The sequence below is a fragment of the Primulina eburnea genome, chromosome 12 (genome assembly GCF_022965805.1).
Source record: "Primulina eburnea isolate SZY01 chromosome 12, ASM2296580v1, whole genome shotgun sequence".
Classification (NCBI taxonomy): Eukaryota; Viridiplantae; Streptophyta; class Magnoliopsida; order Lamiales; family Gesneriaceae; genus Primulina; species Primulina eburnea.
The window spans coordinates 11,735,511-11,748,893 of NC_133112.1; positions in this window are offsets into that span (position 1 = coordinate 11,735,511).

Consider the following 13,383-nt stretch of genomic DNA (forward strand, 5'->3'; position numbering starts at 1 on the left):
TATCAAGTCTAATTTTCTTGATTGTATAATCGGGAAACTGATTCCTCAATTTTATTATTTGAGCAAGTAATCTTGCAAATGCAACATTTCGAGTTGACAATAAACATATATGTGACCATCTGCTGGAGGCATCAATCAATACCATAAAGTATCTGAATGTTCCACATGGTGGATGGATTGGTCCACAAATATCATCCTGAATACGTTCAAGAAACAATGGTGATTCAGTTTGGATTTTGACTGGTGATGGTCTTATAATAAGTTTTCCAAGAGAACATGCTTTACATTGAAACTTATTATTCTGAAAGATCTTCTGGTCTTTCAGTGGATGACCATGTGTATTTTCTATAATTCTTCGCATCATTGTTGAACCAGGATGTCCCAATCGATCATGCCAATTGGTTAATATCGAAGAATTATCAACTACCATGTTTGATTCAATGGGACTTATATGTGTATAATGCAATCCAGTAGGGAGCATTGGTAGTTTTTCAATCACATATTTCTTTCCTGATTTATATGTGATAAGGCACATATATTTCTCATTCCCTTCATTCATTGTTTGAGTATCATACCCATGGGAATATATATCATTAAAACTCAACAAATTTCTTTTCGATTGTGGTGAATATAAAGCAGCATTGATCAAAAAATTTGTACCATTAGGTAACAAAAATTGTGCTTTACCACATCCTTTAATCAAGTCTACAGGACCTGATATTGTATTCACCGTTGTTTTTGTTGGTTTTAGTTCCAAGAAATATCTTTTATCTCGGAGGATAGTGTGCGTTGTACCACTATCGGATATGCAAACTTCAGTTTTGCTCATAACATTTTTCATATTTGAACTTCAAAAAAATATGCAATGAAATAAATTACTGACAATATATATTTAAATATAACACATATCATAATTATACAATAAAACATTATTCTATGAATACATGAAAAATAAATTATTGTACATTTATATTCTACCATTATATTGTTCATTTTCAGAGAAATTATTGAGAAAATCTGTAGCATCAAAATTGTTCATTTCTATCCCACCAACATGTTGATCATTTTCAGAGAAATCATTCATAAAATCACCAGCATCAAAATGAGTTGAATCACTCAAACGGTCACTGCGTTTAATGAAGTTGGTCTCCTTTTCTTTCCCCTTTAATGATTCTTTATAAAGTTTACAAAGGTGCTCAGGGACTCGACAAACTTTGGATTAATGTCCTGGAGTACCACATCTGTAACAAGAACTTTCATATCTTTTTGAGTGATTTTCATTAACACTTGTATTCTCATGATGCCTTTTCTGTGGATGGTTTGGGACGCTCTTTTGAGATGAGTTATAAAAATGACTATCTCTATTATTTTCAAAACCACGGCCGCGTCCACGACCACGACCAATTCCAAGTCCACGTCCACGACCTCGACCTCGACCTCGACCAAAATCTTGTCTTTGAATTTGATTTTGATTCCGAGGTTTAAATTCATTTTTACTTATAGCATTTACTTCTGGAAATGCTGTTGATCCAGTGGGTCGGGACTGATGATTTCTCATTAATAGCTCGTTGTTTTTTTCCGCCATAAGAAGACAGGAGATGAGCTCAGAATATCTTCCAAATCTACGTACTCTATATTGTTGTTATAGAGTAATATTTGATGCATGAAACGTGGAAAATGTTTTTTCAAGCATCTCAGATTCTGTGACCTCATGTCCACAAAATTTTGAGCTGCGAGATTATTCGATACATCGCTGAATTATAATCACTGACTTTCTTAAAATCTTGGAATCTTAACATATTCCATTCATCACGGACGGTCGTAAGTATAACTTCCCTTATATGTTCAAATCTTTCTTTCAATCCTTTCCACAAAGCCATGAGATTTTTTTCAGTCAGATATTCACATTTTAATCCCTCGTCGAGATGTCGACGTAAAAATATCATGGCTCTTGCCTTTTCTTGTGACGAAGATATACCATTTTCTTTAATGGTCTCGCTTAGACCCAATGACTCAAGATGCATTTCTACATCGAGAGTCCATGTCATATAATTCTTTCCCGTGATGTCGAGCGCAACAAATTCGAGCTTTGTTAAATTTGACATGGTGGTACTAAAAAAATTACGATGCATTTTATTAGTTAATAAATATTGCAATACAAAGTAACGGATAAACAACAAGTACAAGCATTTGTAAAAGTAAAGAAAACGCACGAGGAGGATATTCTCAGATAAATACAAGACTCGTGAGTATGATAACAAAAATAATTAAAAATAACTTTGAGAAAGCCATCTTCTTTTTTCTTCGAAAAATTTGATGAAGAATAATTTTTAGAGAAGAAGAGAAAGTTGTAGTGATTGAATGTGTTGGTGAGATCATATTTATAGGGCAAAAACTAGCCGTTTTTTACCATTTATGACCGTTGGTGTACAAAAAAATAAATGTATGTATTTGTATAATTTTATGGTAATAATATGATGTATATAATATTAGACATGTTTAAATAATTATATATATCATATCATAATATTATAATGAGTGTCATAATTTATTTTCTTTAAAAATCTTATAGGCTTTTATACTTGTCGTATCTCTTACCGGGAATGTGAGATGTCGTCTTAACATCCTCCCAGGATTTATAACAAGTTTATGAAAAATTTATTTTTATTATTTCCAATAATAAAATTATATTGTATATTAAATAAATACACAATAAATAAATAACAGTAAAATAAATATTATTACTTTTTGTTTAAAAACATTATAGGCTTTTATACTTGTCGTATCTCTTACTGGGAGTGTGGGATGTCGTCTTAACATCCTCCCAGGATTTATAACAAGTTTATGAAAAATTTATTTGTATTATTTCTAGTAATAACATTATATTGTATATTAAATAAATACACAATAAATAAATAACAGTAAAATAAATATTATTACTTTGTTACCTTTTTCTTCTGTTTGGAGCTTGGAATAGTATGTAGGACTTTTAGAGCTTCGTACTGATAACGTGTTGTGAAAAAGTAAAAATTTATGGTAAAAAGTAAAAATCTCAAACTCTCAAAATTTACCAAACTACACACTTTATAATATTTTTCTCTCTACTCAATTGTGATTTTCTTCACAAATGAGAGATCTATTTATAGAGCTTCATTACACATAATCCAAAAAATAAAATACATCATTACCTACATCATCACACACAAATTTCTAATTTTACAACTCTTATTTTCAATATTCAAATATTCAACTATTACTTTTCAATATTCAAATCATTTATTTTCAACAATTTTTATAATTTTAAGAGTACTTTAGTCCAACAAATATGATATTAATTGGAGCCATTAGCCAAAATTTAGAATAAGATGAAAATTACGATTTTTTCATTTTCAATAATTAATTTCAATAAATAAAATATAGATATAAATAATAATTTTGTAATTTCTAATTAAATTATTTGATAAATATTAATGATTTGACTGATTAAAAATAAGATGTGATGATATTGGATAATGTGGACGTAAATTAATTATTATTATTTTTTAATCGAAAATATAGTTATATATTTATATATATTAACTTTTATATGAATTATATTTTTTATTTAAAGTTAATACTTAAATTTCTAATTAATTATATAATTTTAATCACAACTTTTATGATGTTTGGTATATTTAGAATATAGAGTGGCTCTCATGTGAGACCGTCTCACGGATCTTAATCTGTGAGACGTGTCAACCCTATCCATATTCACAATAAAAAGTCATACTCTTAGCATAAAAAGTAATACATTTTCATGGATGATCCAAATAAAATATCCGTCTCATAAATACGATCCGTGAGACCGTCTCACACAAATTTTTTCCTAGAATATAATGATATTTACCGGAAATTCGTATTTTAGCGAAAAAAATTAGTATGACAATATAATAGATATGTATGTATTTATTTATTTTTAAAATTTAGGATACTGATGGTTAAAAAGATGTAGGAATTATTTAAATTACCAAACGGTAGTACAGTTATCAACGCTCCCATATATATAGACACACACACATACTAGTACACCGACGCACGCAACTAATTTTTTTTTATAATTCATTTGATTTATATTTAAATAAGGATCAAAATATGATTATAAGAAATAGTGATATATAAATCAAAAAATTAATTGAACATAAAAGAATAAAAAAATGACCTCAGTGAGATTGCACCTATAAACTAAACACCAAGGAACAATGATTCTATCTGCTGAACTACATATAACTTGCTTTAAAATTTTAAAATTTTATTAATATATATAATTATTAAAACAGACCATGACACCAAAGTGTCTCAAACTTAATAAAATAGTTTATATAATATTGGACTTGCAGATGACTAAGGCCCATTTATTAGCCCATTATACAAAAAACCTATGTTAAATATAATATGATCGGTTTGGTTATTTCGGTTTTCTGGGGATCAAAACCGTAAACCGAACCGAAAAACCCAATTTTTTTAATTTTGAAACCATAACCGGCCGAAAACACCGATAAAACCGAACCATTTAAATCAAATTTTTCGGTCCGGTCGTAAAAATTGCACCGCTTTACCATAAAACATAAAATATCATATTTTCATCAAAATCATCAATTTAAATCATAAAATATCATTTAACATGCATAACGACCCTTCGGGACGCTGCCAAGCTTTTACGAAATTCTCAAGTGTAAAATGACTGTTTTGCCCCTAGATGTTAAATTTCTCGATTTTTACTTTTTCTTACTTTTAATGATATGGTCTTATCCCAAATAATAATCTCAAATCTAATTTTTCATAATTTAATCAGCTTAATTCGAGGCTTTTTTATTTAATTCTTTAATTAACAATTCGCGAGGCGTTTAATTCTCGAATAAATTCAAACTTTAATATTTTGATCCCAAATTTTAATCATAGACTTTTTATTACCTAAACTACCCTTGTGAGCCATGAAACACCCTCGTGGACCCATGGTTCAAAACTTTTTTCTTTAATTCTCGTTTTTGTCCCATGATCAAGACCACCGAGCCATCTCTCGATTCCACCTCGCCACGGTCGAGCCACCTCAAGCCAGACCCTAGCCAACCCATCTATGTACCATCCTTACCAACTCTGACCCTATCTCGCGCACGAGCCCTGCAACCAGGACCCAAAAGCTGCGCTTGAGCTTTCCGCCTTCACTGGGACTCTTAGCCAACTAGGACACTCCTACTCAAGCCACCACCGAGACCACCTGACCCTAGACCACGCCTAGACCCAGCCGAACCTAGCCCAAGACACTAGTCAAGAACTGCGAGCCACCTGAACGAGAAAACAGCAGCCGCACGCTTTGATGCTTCCTCACGCTGTGGTCGAGCCAACAGCGCACCAAGCCGGACCAGCCCCTGTCCCAACCCTTGACCACCTCCCTTGGACCCTGATGAACTAGCTAGGCTCGCACCAAGGCTAGCCGCAAGCCTCAACTTTCTTGAACCAACCCATACGTGTGTGAGAGAGAGTCCTAGTTCACTAGGACCCTTCCCTAGCCACTCCCTCGAACCCTAGCCACCCTAGGACTCAACCTAGCCCTATACCAAGACCAGCCCTGCCCCTGGACTGGCCCTGGACGAGCCCCATGTGACATGCAAACTATCGAACCCCATGACAACACCCAAGCACACGACCCCTAGGGTATAGAAAGACACTAGGTGTTCTTCCTTGTTCAAGCGTGATTTCAGCATGTATTTTTCCTTTAATTAATCATGTTCTAATCATATATCATCCTACGTTGGCAGCGTACTCGTTGGAAATCATATCATGATCACATATATGTAAAAACGTTGTAAACTTTTGAAAGTATTTGAAAATACGTTAAACCATCGAACGTAAATATTTTCATGCAAAAACAATTGATACATGGATATTATGATTTGAATGATGCGTAAAAGAGTTTATAAAACATGTCTTTGCGTTTAAAACGAGCTGTGATTGTCGGCGAGGAAGGATGAACGGGCGACAAAGACTCCTAGCTTTCTACCTTGATGATTTTAGAAATTATGTGTGTGTATTTTTTGGCTGATATGGTGCTCTCAAAAGCTTAGGTAACATATTTATAGATTTTAATTTTTGCATGTTAATGGGATTTGGTTTTGGAGCTCATAGTATAGGAGCAATTGGGCCTACTCAATTTAGTTAAATTGAGCTCAATAACTCTTAAAATATAAAAGTTTATCAAATTTAGTTTCTAAAAATAATATTTTTGGATCTTTTAAAATGTTAGATCTAAATTTATTGTTGCGATGAAAATCAAAACCAGTAGATCACTCGTTAAAACAGCAGACAACTAAAAAGCAGAATCAGTAGCGTAGAAAATCAGAAGAAGTACCTAAACGGATATAGAATCAGAAGCAGAAGAAAGGACTTTATTAGACTCGACATCTTAACGTTATCAGCTTTAAATGTTACCGTTACTTTTTTCTAGTACAAGTATTAATTGCAGCATTAATCATTGTACGAAGTCATTTAATTCACTTTACCGATTCTAGTATAAAACAGGACTGATTGTTTTATAGCTTTTCTGCAGGAACCTATTGCGGTAATAAAGCTGATTATATCAGAAGTCAGAAGACATTTTCTGATTAAAGACGTTGAACTCAGTCACCTATATATATGGAACAAACCCATATAGAAGATAATGCGAAGTATCGCTCAAAATCAATCTGTATTTCACGAAACGAGAAAACCACGAATCCTTGATATCTTCGAGTTCAAGATAAAGAAAAGTAGCACATGCTTCATAGCAGATATTTGATCTATTGAGATCATTTTGTGCTACTGTTTCTTACACTCTTCATAATTAGTCACTGAACTCATATTTTATCAAGAAGAGTTTGTAATCTGAAAAGAGTCTTTTCAGAACTTTGTTGTATCGTATTTTCACTGTGTTGAGTAACTAAGAGTTTCAGTAGGCAAAAGGTAAGCCCTGCTGAAGTGGGTGTGTACAAGAGTTGTACTGTAAAATCCAAATTCTTTTAGTGATACCTTCTGGAAACAGAAGAAGGGGAGACGTAGAAGACTTTATCTTCGAACTTCCATAAACAACTGTTGTCTACTGATATTACTATTTTCATTCACTCCATCAGATTGTTTCCGCACTTAATATTGTAATCTATTGGAAGCATTCACGACAAGATATGCTACTATCTCTAACAGGATCTTAGCACCTTCTTCATCCGAGAAAGAAAAGAAGAAATTGGAGAAGAGTTCATTCACCCCCCTCTAAACTCTTCCTCAATCCCCAACAATTGGTATCAGAGTAGGTTATTCTTGTCCGTGAAAATACATACAGATGGCACACTTCAGCAAGGTTCCCATGTTCTCGAAAGAAGATTTTGATGATTGGAAGATCCGTATGCAAGCTCACCTTGCAGTGCAGGATGATTACATGTGGTATGTCATCACAGAATGACCATTAAAGATCTTAAAGCCAAATACAGCTATTGCTGTTACCGAGGGTGCACCTCAAATGGTTGAAAAACCACGAAACGAATGGACTGGCGAAGATAAGAAGAAAGCAAATCTTGATAATGTCGTGTAGGAAATTCTTTACAAAACTCTTGATAAGAACACATTCAGCAAAATCAAGATGTGTTCTACTACTAAAGAGATCTTGGAAAAGCTCTTTCAGATGTGTGAAGGAAATGAGCAAACAAAAGAAAATAAACTGTCTGTAGCAATACAGAAGTTTGAAAATTTAAAGATGAAGGCTGGTGAAACTCTAAATGAAATTGATGAACGTTTTAGTAGCCCAGTCAATGAGCTAGCAGCTCTGGGCAAAGAGCACGGCAATCGAGAAATAGCGCTCAAAGTAATGAGAGCATTACCCAGAGAACGGGACGTGAAAACAATGGCTATGAGAGTCTCTAAATATCTAAACAAGCTGGAATTACATGACTTGTTTGCTGACTTTAAAGCCTACGAGTTCGAACTAGAAGTAAGAGGTGGAGAAGAGCCCTCAACAAATCTGTCAACCAAGGCCCTTGCTGCTATTACTGCTATTACTTCTACTGCTGCTGCTGCAGTCATTCCACAAGCGAGTACCTATTACCCTTACTGAGAAAGTACTTCTGAAAAGACTGCTGAAAAAATCAGCAATGAAGCCATGTCCTTATTTGTGAAAAAGTTCTGTAGATTCATGAGAATGAATCACCGAGCCTACCAAAACCCTAATCGCAACTTCAAGAAAGATTCACCATCTGGTGATATGGCATGCTTCAACTGTGGAAAGATTGGTCACTTTATTGCTGACTGTCCAAAGCCCAAGAAAGATGACCAGAAGAAGAAAGAGTACAAAAGGAATGACAAAAAGTTCAGAAAAGACCGCAAAGCAATGATTGCTGAAGAAAGCAAATATAAATGGGCGGATTCCAGCTCTGAGTCATCTGACTCAGAAAGTCATTCTAGTGAAAGTGATGCAGAAGAGATTAAATGTCTTATGGCAGATGTTGAATCAAACTCAACATCTGAAGAGGTATTCGACTTTGACTCTGACGAATTTACACGAATTGATTTAATTAAGGCATTACATGACATGGTAGGGGAGTACTCAAGACTTTCTCAATCATTCGAGGAAGTTAAGATTGAAAATATAAACTTAAGAAATCAAGTCAGTAAATTCACTTGCTTGCAAGAGAATAGCTGCGATGATTTGAAAGTGGAGATGAGTAAGTTGAAAACCGAGGATTAGAAAGTAAAAGCAGATTACCAGACAATGAAATCTGAAAATCAGAAACTATCTGCTCTGGTAAATGCTTGGAATAAGTCTTCTATTTCAAAGATGCAAGAATTGCAGAAGCAATCTGGAGATAGAAGTGGTCTCGGATTCAGCAATGATGAAAGCACTTCTGAAAATCAGTACTCAGCCAGAACTGGATACCAGCAAAAAAAGATACATTGGATTTGTTAAATCTAGTGTGGCATATGAACCGGAAGTACCGACTGTTCAAGTTGAAAGAAATGTAAATCGGATGAACAGACGAAAGAATTATGGTCTTGGTTATATTGAACCTAAGGGAAGAGTTGACCAAAGTTCTGGATTCGATAGAGGATCCAACTCAGGAAGACAACCCCCTATAATTCTAGACCTATTCAGAAGAGATACAGGCTAGACAACAGGAACAGAAGAGAAGAACAACATCCTGAGATGCATAGAAATAATAGACCCTCTACTGCACACACCTCTATGGATACCCGAAGTACAAAATCACCAAAAATTGTACAAATGTGGGTTCCTAAGTGACTAATAAGGTTGGACCCAAGTAGATTGGGTACCAGATACTAAAATTTGTGTTTGCATGAACAGGTAAAGGAAGCTAAAGTAAGCAGCTCCACATGGTATCTGGACAGTGGATGTTCCAGACACATGACTGGACAGAAAAATCTACTTTCAGAAGTAATGAGTTGTACTGGACCAAAAATAACGTTTGGGGACAACTCAAAAGGTAAAACCGTGGGTAAGGGTAGGATTATCCATGGTAACATAACTATCAATGACATACTACTGGTTGAGAATCTCTTTTATAATTTAATCAGCATTAGTCAACTGTGTGATAATGGTTATTCTGTAGTTTTTCAAAAGCACACATGCATAGTTAAAGATTCTGCTGAATCTACTGTATTAACTGGAAAGAGAGAGGGCTACATCTACAGAGTTTCTTGGAACTTAGATCATGTTATTACTCCTACATGTTTAGTTGCCTCTCTTAGTGATAAACATTGGCTCTGGCACAAGAGATTGAATCATCTGAATTTCAAATCTATCAACAATCTCAAAAAGAATAATATAATCGACGGTTTGCCTGATATTAATTTTGTTAAGAATCATGTTTGTTCTGCTTGTCAGCTTGGGAAACAGATAAGATCCAGCTTCAAGAACAAAGGCAGCAAATCGACTTCAATATGTTTGGAATTGCTGCACATGGACTTATTTGGTCCAATCCCTATCATGAGCTTAGGGGGAATGAAATATACCCTTGTTGTTATTGATGATTTTTCTAGATTTACTTGAGTAATATTTCTTGCTGGAAAAGATCAAACCAGTAGCCTCCTGATCAAGCTTCTGAAAAAGATTCAAAATGAAAAATCCTCTTCTATAATTAAAATCAGAAGTGATCGGGGTACTGAGTTCACTAACAGAATTCTTGAGTTGTACTTAGATGAACAAGGGATTCATCATGAATATTCAGCTGCCAGAACTCCTAATCAAAACGGAGTAGCTGAGAGGAGAAACAAAACCCTCAAGGAAGATGCTAGAACAATGCTAGCACATGCAGACATTTCTCAGCGCTTCTGGGCAGAAGCAATAAACACTGCATGCTATACGCAAAATAGAACAATGATCAATAAAAGGCATAACCGGACTCCTTATGAGATATGGAAATGGAGTAAGCCTAATATATCTTATTTTCATGTATTCGGCTGCAAATGTTTTGTGCTCAATAATGGAAAAAACTATTTAACTGCATTTGATTCAAAATCAGATGCTGGACTATTTCTTGGTTACTCTGGTGTGAGCAAAGCTTTCAGAATCTTCAATAATAGAACTCTTACTGTTGAAGAATCGGTTCACGTTGTCTTTGACGAGGACAACAGTGCTCCTGAAATATCTAATATGTCAAATTTGAGTAACAGTTTAGACAAAATTCACTTGGAAATGGATAGTGAAGATGATGCAGAAGCTAGTATAAAAGACGTTCAAAATCCAGAACCAGAGATTCCATTAGCAGAACCAGAAGTACAAATGTTAGACATACTAGTACCAGCAGCTGATAATCCAGAACCTGCTACTGGTTCAGATGAGATCAATCCAAATATATCAAATCATGAAGAAATCCCTTTAAACCCTTTTATTTGGAGAAAATCTCATCCTCCCTCTTTGGTTATTGGAAATCCAGCAACGCCTTTGAGAACCAGAAGGAAAATGATTAATGAATATATGCATGCTGCTTTCATTTCTCAGGAAGAAACAAAGAAAATTGAAGAAGCCCTTCTGGATCCTAGTTGGATTGAAGCCATGGAAGAAGAGCTGAATCAATTCAAAAGAAACGAAGTTTGGTTTCTAGTACCTAGACCATCTCAACAAGCTGTCATTGGAACCCGGTGTGTATTCAGAAACAAATAAATGAAGAAGGCACAGTGATCAGAAATAAAGCAAGACTGGTGGCTCAAGGCTTTAGACAAGAAGAAGGAATAGACTTTGATGAAACCTACGCACCAGTAGAAAGGCTCGAAGCTATTAGAATATTTTTGGCCTTTGCTGCTTTCAAAAATTTCAAAGTCTAGCAAATGGACGTGAAGAGTTCTTTTCTAAACGGTCTACTACAAGAAGAGGTCTACGTCGAACAACCTCCAGGTTTTATTGATCATTTCTTACCTCATCATGTATTCAAATTATACAAAGCCTTGTATGGTCTAAAACAGGAACCTAGAGCATGGTATGATACTCTATCACAATTTCTTGTCAATCATGATTTTACAATTGGGACAATAGACAAAACTCTGTTCACTCTAATAAAAAATAAACATATTATATTAGTACAGATTTACGTTGATGATATTATTTTTGGGTCAACTAACCCCAAACTATGTGCAAAGTTTGCTAAGTTGATGCAGGATCAATTCGAAATGAGCATGATGGGAGAATTATCATTCTTCCTAGGATTACAGATCAAATAACTTGATACTGGAATTTTCATAAATCAAGCCAAGTATACTAAGGAGCTTCTGAAAAAGTTTGGTATGGAAGCATGCTCTGCTGCTTCCACTCCAATGAGCTCTTCTATCAAACTTGATAAAGATGAAAATGGAATTCCAGTAGAGGTAACTCAGTATCGTGGTCTTATTGGCTCATTGTTATATCTTACTGCCAGTAGACCAGATATTATGTTTGCTGTTTGTATTAGTGCGAGATTTCAATCTAACCCTAAACAATCTCATTATATTGCTGCTAAACATATTTTGAAGTACTTGAAAGGAACTCAAAATGTTGGTTTATTGTATCCTAATGATTTATCGTTCAATCTTATTGGATATTCTGATGCTGATTATGCAGGTTGCAAATTAGACAGGAAAAGCACAAGTGATTTCTGTCAATTCCTTGGTGATAGGCTGATCTCCAGGTTTAGTAAAAAGCAAACTTCTATAGCCACATCTACTGCAGAAACAGAATATTTGGCTGCTGGAAGCTGCTGTTCTCAAATACTATGGATGCAACAAAAATTAAAAGACTACGGAATTCAGGCCTCCGAATCACCTATCTTCTGTGACAATACCAGTGCTATTGCAATTACAAAAAATCCAGTACTTCATTCCAGAACGAAGCACATAGATATCAGACATCATTTCATCAGAGATCACGTGCAGAAGAAGGACACTCGTCTGGAATATGTCCCTACTGATCAACAAACAGCAGATATCTTTACGAAACCTCTGCTTGAGAATAAGTTTTCTTATTTTCGAAATACACTTGGATTGATAGGCATAAATTAATTGTTTGTTATCTTCATTCCATTGATATATTGTGATTTAATCTTCTCTTGTGATTGTTCATTTTTAGCTTGCAGACAATAAAAGCTAAGCGAAAGACACAATCAGTAAACAAAATATAAAAACTTCATTAATGATAGAAGCGGGGGCATACATTCTTTATTTTTTTTAGAGTACTCTCTCCAGATTGCCAACTAGGTGGTCATCTCTCCGGTGGCGGTACGCAGAAACTCCTCTGAAAAAGCAATCTTTTACAGAGTCCTCTGCTCCTTTAAGAGCATGAGGAGGTATACGCCATATTCAGAGAAGACGTCTACGTTATCAGCACTATGGAGACGTCGATAATACTTCTCCATTGCTGACAGCTCCTTGGAAGAAGACACCAGCCCACCTTCAAAGGCGGACTGAAGCTCCTGGACCTTAGTCCAGGTAGCAAGTGTCTTTTCCAGCACCTTGTCTTCTATTGCCTCCTTCCTTCCAACTATCACTTCCTTCATGAACTCCTCGGCCAAATCAGGACTATTCTTTCCTGCCATATTCTTTTTGTTTAAAAGTGACTATATGGCTAACCTCTATGCCTGTATTTATAGATGACAAACCAGGTACCAAAGATCGAGGTAATCATGACTGCAGTAGGAAATGTGAAGCGTTTTGTGTCAAGCTATCGACGGTTCAATTACCAAGAATTATCAATTAATAATTGCATTAATTTAGGGGGAAATTTATTCTGATTATACTTGATTTTATGTCAGATGCAGAAGGCGATTTTTCTTTTTGATAAAACAAGGCATTCTTTTTCTTCCAGTAGAAGCTATCATAAGACGACAAACTCCCTTTTGA